This window comes from Myotis myotis, unplaced genomic scaffold (genome assembly GCF_014108235.1).
Source record: "Myotis myotis isolate mMyoMyo1 unplaced genomic scaffold, mMyoMyo1.p scaffold_m19_p_2, whole genome shotgun sequence".
Taxonomy (NCBI): domain Eukaryota; kingdom Metazoa; phylum Chordata; class Mammalia; order Chiroptera; family Vespertilionidae; genus Myotis; species Myotis myotis.
The window spans coordinates 61,668,918-61,675,156 of NW_023416324.1; the positions used below are offsets into that span (position 1 = coordinate 61,668,918).

Consider the following 6,239-nt stretch of genomic DNA (forward strand, 5'->3'; position numbering starts at 1 on the left):
ACCCCGTCACACTGAAGGCAGAGTCGATGGGGAGGTTGCAGCGCCACCCCTGTCACGCACAGAGCAGGGCCAATCAGGGGGTTGGGGCGCTGTCCCCTGTCACATACAGAGCAGGGCCCATCAGGGTGTTGGGGAGCTCCCCCCTGTCACACACAGAGCAGAGCCCATCAGGGGGTTGGGGAGCTCCCCCCTGTCACTCACAGAGTAGGGCCGATAGGGGAATTGGGGCACCGCCCCCTGTCACACACAGAGCAGGGCGGATCAGGGGGCTGGGGTGCTGCACCCTGTCACACTCAGGGCAGGGCCGATGGGGAGGTTATGGCTCTATCCCGTCACACACAGAGCGGGGCCCGTGGGGGGCAGTTGGGGCGTCGCCCTCTATCACCCACAGAGCAGGGCCAATCAGGGGGTTGGGGTGCTGCCATTGTCACACTCAGGGCAGGGCCGATGGGGAGGTTATGGCTCTACCCTATCACCCTCAGAGCAGGGCCGATCAGGGGTTGGGGCACCGCCACTCTCACACTCAGGGCAGGGCCGATGGGGAGGTTATGGCTCTACCCCGTCACACACAGAGCAGGGCCCATGGAGGGGGGAGGAGGGGTTGGGGTGCCACACCCTGTCACAAACAGAGCCGCAGGGCAATCAGGGGGTTGGGGAGCTCCCCCCTATCTGGCACAGAGCAGGGCTGATCAGGAGGTTGGGGTGCCTTCGCCTGTCAGGAACAGAGCAGGGCAGATAGGGAAGTTGTGGCCCCGCCCCCTGTCACACACAGAGCCACAGGGCGATCAGGGGTTAGGGAGCTCCCCCCTGTCAAGCTGATCCCGGTGCTGGGAGGCCTCTCGGCTCCACTGATCCCGGTGCTGGGAGGCATATTACCCTTTTACTATATAGGATAGAGGCCTGGTGCATGGGTGGGGCTGGCTGGTTTGCCCTGAAGGGTGTCCTGGATCAGGGTGGGGGTCCCCACTGGGGTGCCTGGCCAGTCTGGGTGAGGGGCTGAGGACTGTTTTCAGGCTGGCGGGTGATGGCTGCTCCCAACTGCTCCTTTTTTTCTTTTTTTTTTTTATTCTGGGCCAGGTTTAGCTCTGAGGCTCCAGATCTGAGGCCTCTGCTACTGAAAGAAGGTATCTGGTTTGTTTCGGTTCTATAATCGAAACAATGTATAACTCCAGCTATGAGATCCCGGCTAGCTGAAAACAGGTTTCTGGGGTTTTGTTTAACTTCTATATTCATTAAAATGTTTCTTAAACTGCAAGCTCAGAGGCCGGCAAGGCAGGCGGGGAACGTTGGAGTCCTCCGTCACTGAAGCAAGCAAGCCTCATGTTAGTTTCAAGCTGCCTGGCTGCCGGCCGCCATCTTGGCTGGCAGTTAATTTGCATATCTCGCTGATTAGCCAATGGGAAGGGTAGTGGTCGTACACCAATTACCATGTTTCTCTTTTATTAGATAGGATAGTCACTCTTTCTCCAGGACAAAGCCCAGTGTCAGTTCTCATTGACCTACTGTGCAACAGGTGGCTACAGACATCCTTTTGACTCACTCAGTTTCACACCTTAAACTACCATAATGTTATATGTCCATTATATCTCAATTTTTAAAGAGACAAATTAAGAAGTCAGACTTTTTTTTACTACTGAGACTTCCTCTTAAGAACTATTTTGAAAATACAGAACTTATCAACAAAGGTGCTCATCACAATGTCATTTATTACTATCAATAATATACTAGTAGTGACCATGAGGAAAGATTAGAAAATTATGGTACATCGACCTCATGGAAAATAATGTAGGCATTTTAAATGTTCACTGTCCAATTAAAATTATGCATGGAACGCACATCAAATATTAAACAGTGGTTGTCTTTAGTTAGTAAGATTATAGTGATCTTTTTCCTACATATATTCTTAAAATGTCCAAATTGTCCATAATTCTATAATAGAGGGGGGAAGCTTTTCAAAAGGCAAACTTCCTTGGAAAAGTTTTACTTGCATAAAAAACTTTTTCTTGGTTTAATTGAAAACTAATCCTTTTACTATCAGTTTCCAGGAAATATACCATTTTCTGGAAGGACACCTGGAGCAAGGAATATGGAGAATGTGAGCAAGACCAGTCCAAGATAAATGTGGCCTGCTTAGAAACATGCACTAGTTCCCTATGACGACCAGATAAGGAGCAGATTTCACTGCCTGATATTCAAGGTTCTTCATGACTCATCAGTGTCTCTAAACCAGGGGTTCTCAACCTGTGGGTTGCGACCCCTTTGGGGGTCGAACGACCCTTTCACCGGGGTCGCCTAAGACCATCTGAAAACACCTATATAATTACATATTGTTTTTGTGATTAATCACTATGCTTTAATTATGTTCAATTTGTAACAATGAAAATACATCCTGCATATCAGATATTTACATTAGGATTCCTAACAGTAGCAAAATTACAGTTATGAAGTAGCAACGAAAATAATTTTATGGTTGGGGTCACCACAACATGAGGAACTGTATTAAAGGGTCGCAGCATTAGGAAGGTTGAGAACCACTGGTCTAAACAGTATATGTGCACTTCTCAGCTGAACCTCTTCTCTGGCTTTTTCTTTTGACTATCAAAATCCTTCCCATCTCTCAGTTATTTAATTCACTTCCACCCATGGAGACTTCTGTGAACCTCTGATGATCCCAGCCTCTACTATTTCTCCTCCTTCTTAAGGTGTTGATATAGCACTTAAGTTTGTTGACCACCTTTTTTCTAGTATTATGGCAATTCTAATTATTTTGTTGATTACTTGTATGTAAATAAATATCTTCCCAGTTAGATCTTAAGTTCCTTGAAGCCAAGAATTTAGATGGTCTGCAGAAGGTAGTCATTTGACAAATAAATACATAAGGAGAGCAGTTCTAAAGCCAAGTTGGTATTAAATTCACACTCTCAGTAATGATATATAAATAAAATGTGTTGCTTCCATTTTAAAGGATCCTGCTGACCTTCCACCACTAGGACATACACCTTCCTTTAAAAAAAAAAATAGCAGTGGCACTTATTTTTGCTTACTCATTCATACCAATTCCGCTGTCCCTCTTCGGATTAACCATATAGGACTACAAGATGTTTCACACCAAGGTTCAGGACACAGTCTACATCCACGTAAAGAACTAAAAGAAATGACCTCCTAGAAATCAAACTTAAGACTCATCACAAGACCCTACTTCTCTTATAGTCTTGTGTGAACAACAAATGTAAATTCATGACTACATTTTATGGCCTTATTTAGGCAGTGGGCTTTAGTCTATCAATATCCCCCATTAAGTTGAAAAAGAATTCTCCAATACAAATGGTTCGATACTTTAGAAACGATGAGCTAAGATGACTATGTTCCTCACTGCCATTAAATGCTATTCCAGCACTTAGAGATAATGAGCATTTGTGCTATAGCAACCTGCCTCCTGAGACATTAACAAGAGTTGCATATATTAAGAGAAAATACATAAATCATAAATGAAAGCAAGTCAAATGACCAAGCAAGGGGCACAGAAAAACCTAGCCACCATTATTTTTGTAGAAGGAGCGCACAAGGTCCATATAATTGTTGACTCTGAAGGGCAGGGCAAAAACAAATGAATTCCACTATATAGAACTACATTTTGCTACAACACATGTTTTTTTGTAAAAGTCAATGCTTGTTCAGATTCCACCATTTATGATCTTGACTCTTCTCTATATTTCAGTTTCTTAGTCTATAAAATGGAATTATCATGTTACACCAAATCACAGAACTGTAATGAATCAAAAAACATTATTAGTCTGGGTTTATCTGTCACCTTATAATGAGGTAACACACCACACAAAAACAATTCAGTCACACACCCTAAGAACTAGATAATTGTTCTTACTGCAAATGTTTTCCTAAAGTTTAAAAAGGAAAACGATACTCAGTTGTTGTTTTTTACTTCCCTGATTGATTTCTCCAACACTTGAGTGTCCACCATATATATCACATATTACCTTTTGACACATGCTCCCTAAGAAAATAGGGGTTTTCCCCACATAGTTCAAAGCATATCTTACTTTCATATAAAACAGGGGTGGGGAACATCCAGCCCATAGGCCGTATAAGGCCCGAGAAATCATTTTTCTGGCCCTGCCAAGACATTAGGAGTGAGTTAATTAAATGTTTGACCAATTATAGCAGGCTAAATTTTAAATTGATAATTTTGTATGGCCGGAGAATGACGTTATAAATATCCAAATGGCCCTTGGCAGATAAAAAGGTTCCCCACCCCATATAAAAGAACAGTAATTCCACATACAGGAAGTTTACAGGTTGTTGTTGGTATAGTTTGAGATCACTCCTATGAAAATTAATTCTGTTTAATAGACCATACAGTATAGGTACACTTGGATAAACAACTTCTTAATACAGTGAAAGGTACATGGGCTTTAGAGTCATAAAGATCTGTATTCAAATTCCTGTTCTGTGACCTTGAGCACATAATCTAACTTTCCTGCTCCTCACTTTCCACATTTGGTTCTGGGTTGTTGTGATGATTTAATGAGACTATATATATATATATATATATATATATATATATATAATTATGTATAATATGTTATACATAATATATATCATATACATATGTGTGTGTGTGTATATATATATATATATATGCATAGACTCTGAAAGTATTATTCCTGCTTTAAATTTTTTCCTCCTATGATGCCAGGACCAATCAAACCACCCTGAATACAAGACAACTTAGATACAGCGACAATTAGGTATTAGGTACAGCATCTTTCTCACACATTACGGGGCGGGGGGGGGGGGGGGGACCGAGGAGGCATGTGTTGTACAATGAAGTGGATGATGGCATGAATTAGACATTCAATGGGGCAAGAAGCAAAGAAACAGGTCTTCACAATGGCCCTAGACTTCACTCGCTTGTGTGAAAAAGACACTAATCTGACACACTTTGAAGTCTGCACGGCAAACGCACGGAGGTTTGTGCCAGGGTGTGGGGAAAGGATGGAATTTCAGAACAAGCCAGCCTGGAGCCTCCTGGTTCACCCCACCCGACCCTGCCCGCCCGGTCTTTCAACTGGAGCCTAGAAACAGCAATTGACCTCCACCCCATCGTCCCCCATTATGCCCGAACCTCTGGGCACCAATGGTGCTGAATCATTAGCACCCGCAGCAGCAGCGCCCTGTTCTGCGGCTCCCGCGAGGGACAGGGTCCCCAGAGCAGTGCCCTCCCCGGGTGGGGACCGAGACCTCCGGGTCCAGGGTACGTGGAAGGGGTCGGGGAGGATCGGGACACCAGGTACTCACCAGGGTGCGGAAAGCCCAGCCCAGGTGCTCGCCTCCCTCCGGCAGGCGGTCCCTCTGCGGTCCCGGTTTCGGCGGGCGGCCGCCCCAGCCGCCACCTGAGCTGGTCGTCCGGTGCTCGCCTCCGCCCGCCCACCGCCCGCGGCAGCCACGGCTCGGCTCGGGACCCGGAGCTGGACCCGCAGCAGCTGGAGCTGCTGTCGCCACCGAAGGGGGAGGTGGCTGCCCACGGGCCAGACCATTCGCGGGCTGCGGCGGGGGGTGCGCGACAAGCGGAGCGGAGCTGGCACCCAGGGCGTGTCGGGGCGGCGACAGTGGGGAGCAACCCAGGACGAGGCGAAGCCGCAGCACCCCCGGCCCCGGTAGGACTTGGGGGCCTGGGGACCCACAGAGGAGCAGCTGCTTTTCCGGGCTGTTTACTGAAGGCACCCCTCTCCCGGGTTGCGGTGGTCCCGCTCGGGCTCCTCTAGAACCCCGCAAACAGAGGACCTAGCAACCGGGCGCCCGGGCGGTGCCCCTGGGCGGTGCCCTCCCGAGAGATGCCAGGGATGCATCCGCGGGGCCCCGTGGCGCCAGTTCGGGGCGCTCATCTGACCGCAAAACAGAGCATCTGGAGTCATTGAAGGGGCTCCTCGCGTCTTTTATACCAGCACTTCGGGGAGCAAAGAATACAAGGCTATCCCAGGCAGCTGGAAAGTTAGGAAATAAAAGCCAGCGCGGCTCCATCCTTTGTAGATAGAGCCTGGGAAGTCAGGGACGGGTTAATCCCAGAGTTACTGCTCAGAAAACGCTGAGCCACAGTCCTTTGGAGAAATGTAGATTTAGGAAATCATTTTAGCATACAGATCTATAAAGAATGGGTAAATACATTTTAAAATATTTGAGGTTCCTCGTTCTCCATTTCAGAATTTGTGTCTTGGGAATTG

General features: G+C 46.9%; 1 protein-coding gene across 1 annotated transcript in view; it reads right to left on the minus strand.

Moving 5' to 3' along the window:
• TTLL7 (tubulin tyrosine ligase like 7) overlaps positions 1-5,545 on the minus strand; it is a 139,758-nt gene extending 134,213 nt beyond the window's left edge. The window contains exon 1 of the mRNA XM_036351279.1: positions 5,317-5,545. The gene's annotated coding sequence lies outside the window, so the exon portion shown is untranslated. The remainder of the gene's footprint in view (positions 1-5,316) is intronic.
• Positions 5,546-6,239: the final 694 nt, after the last annotated feature.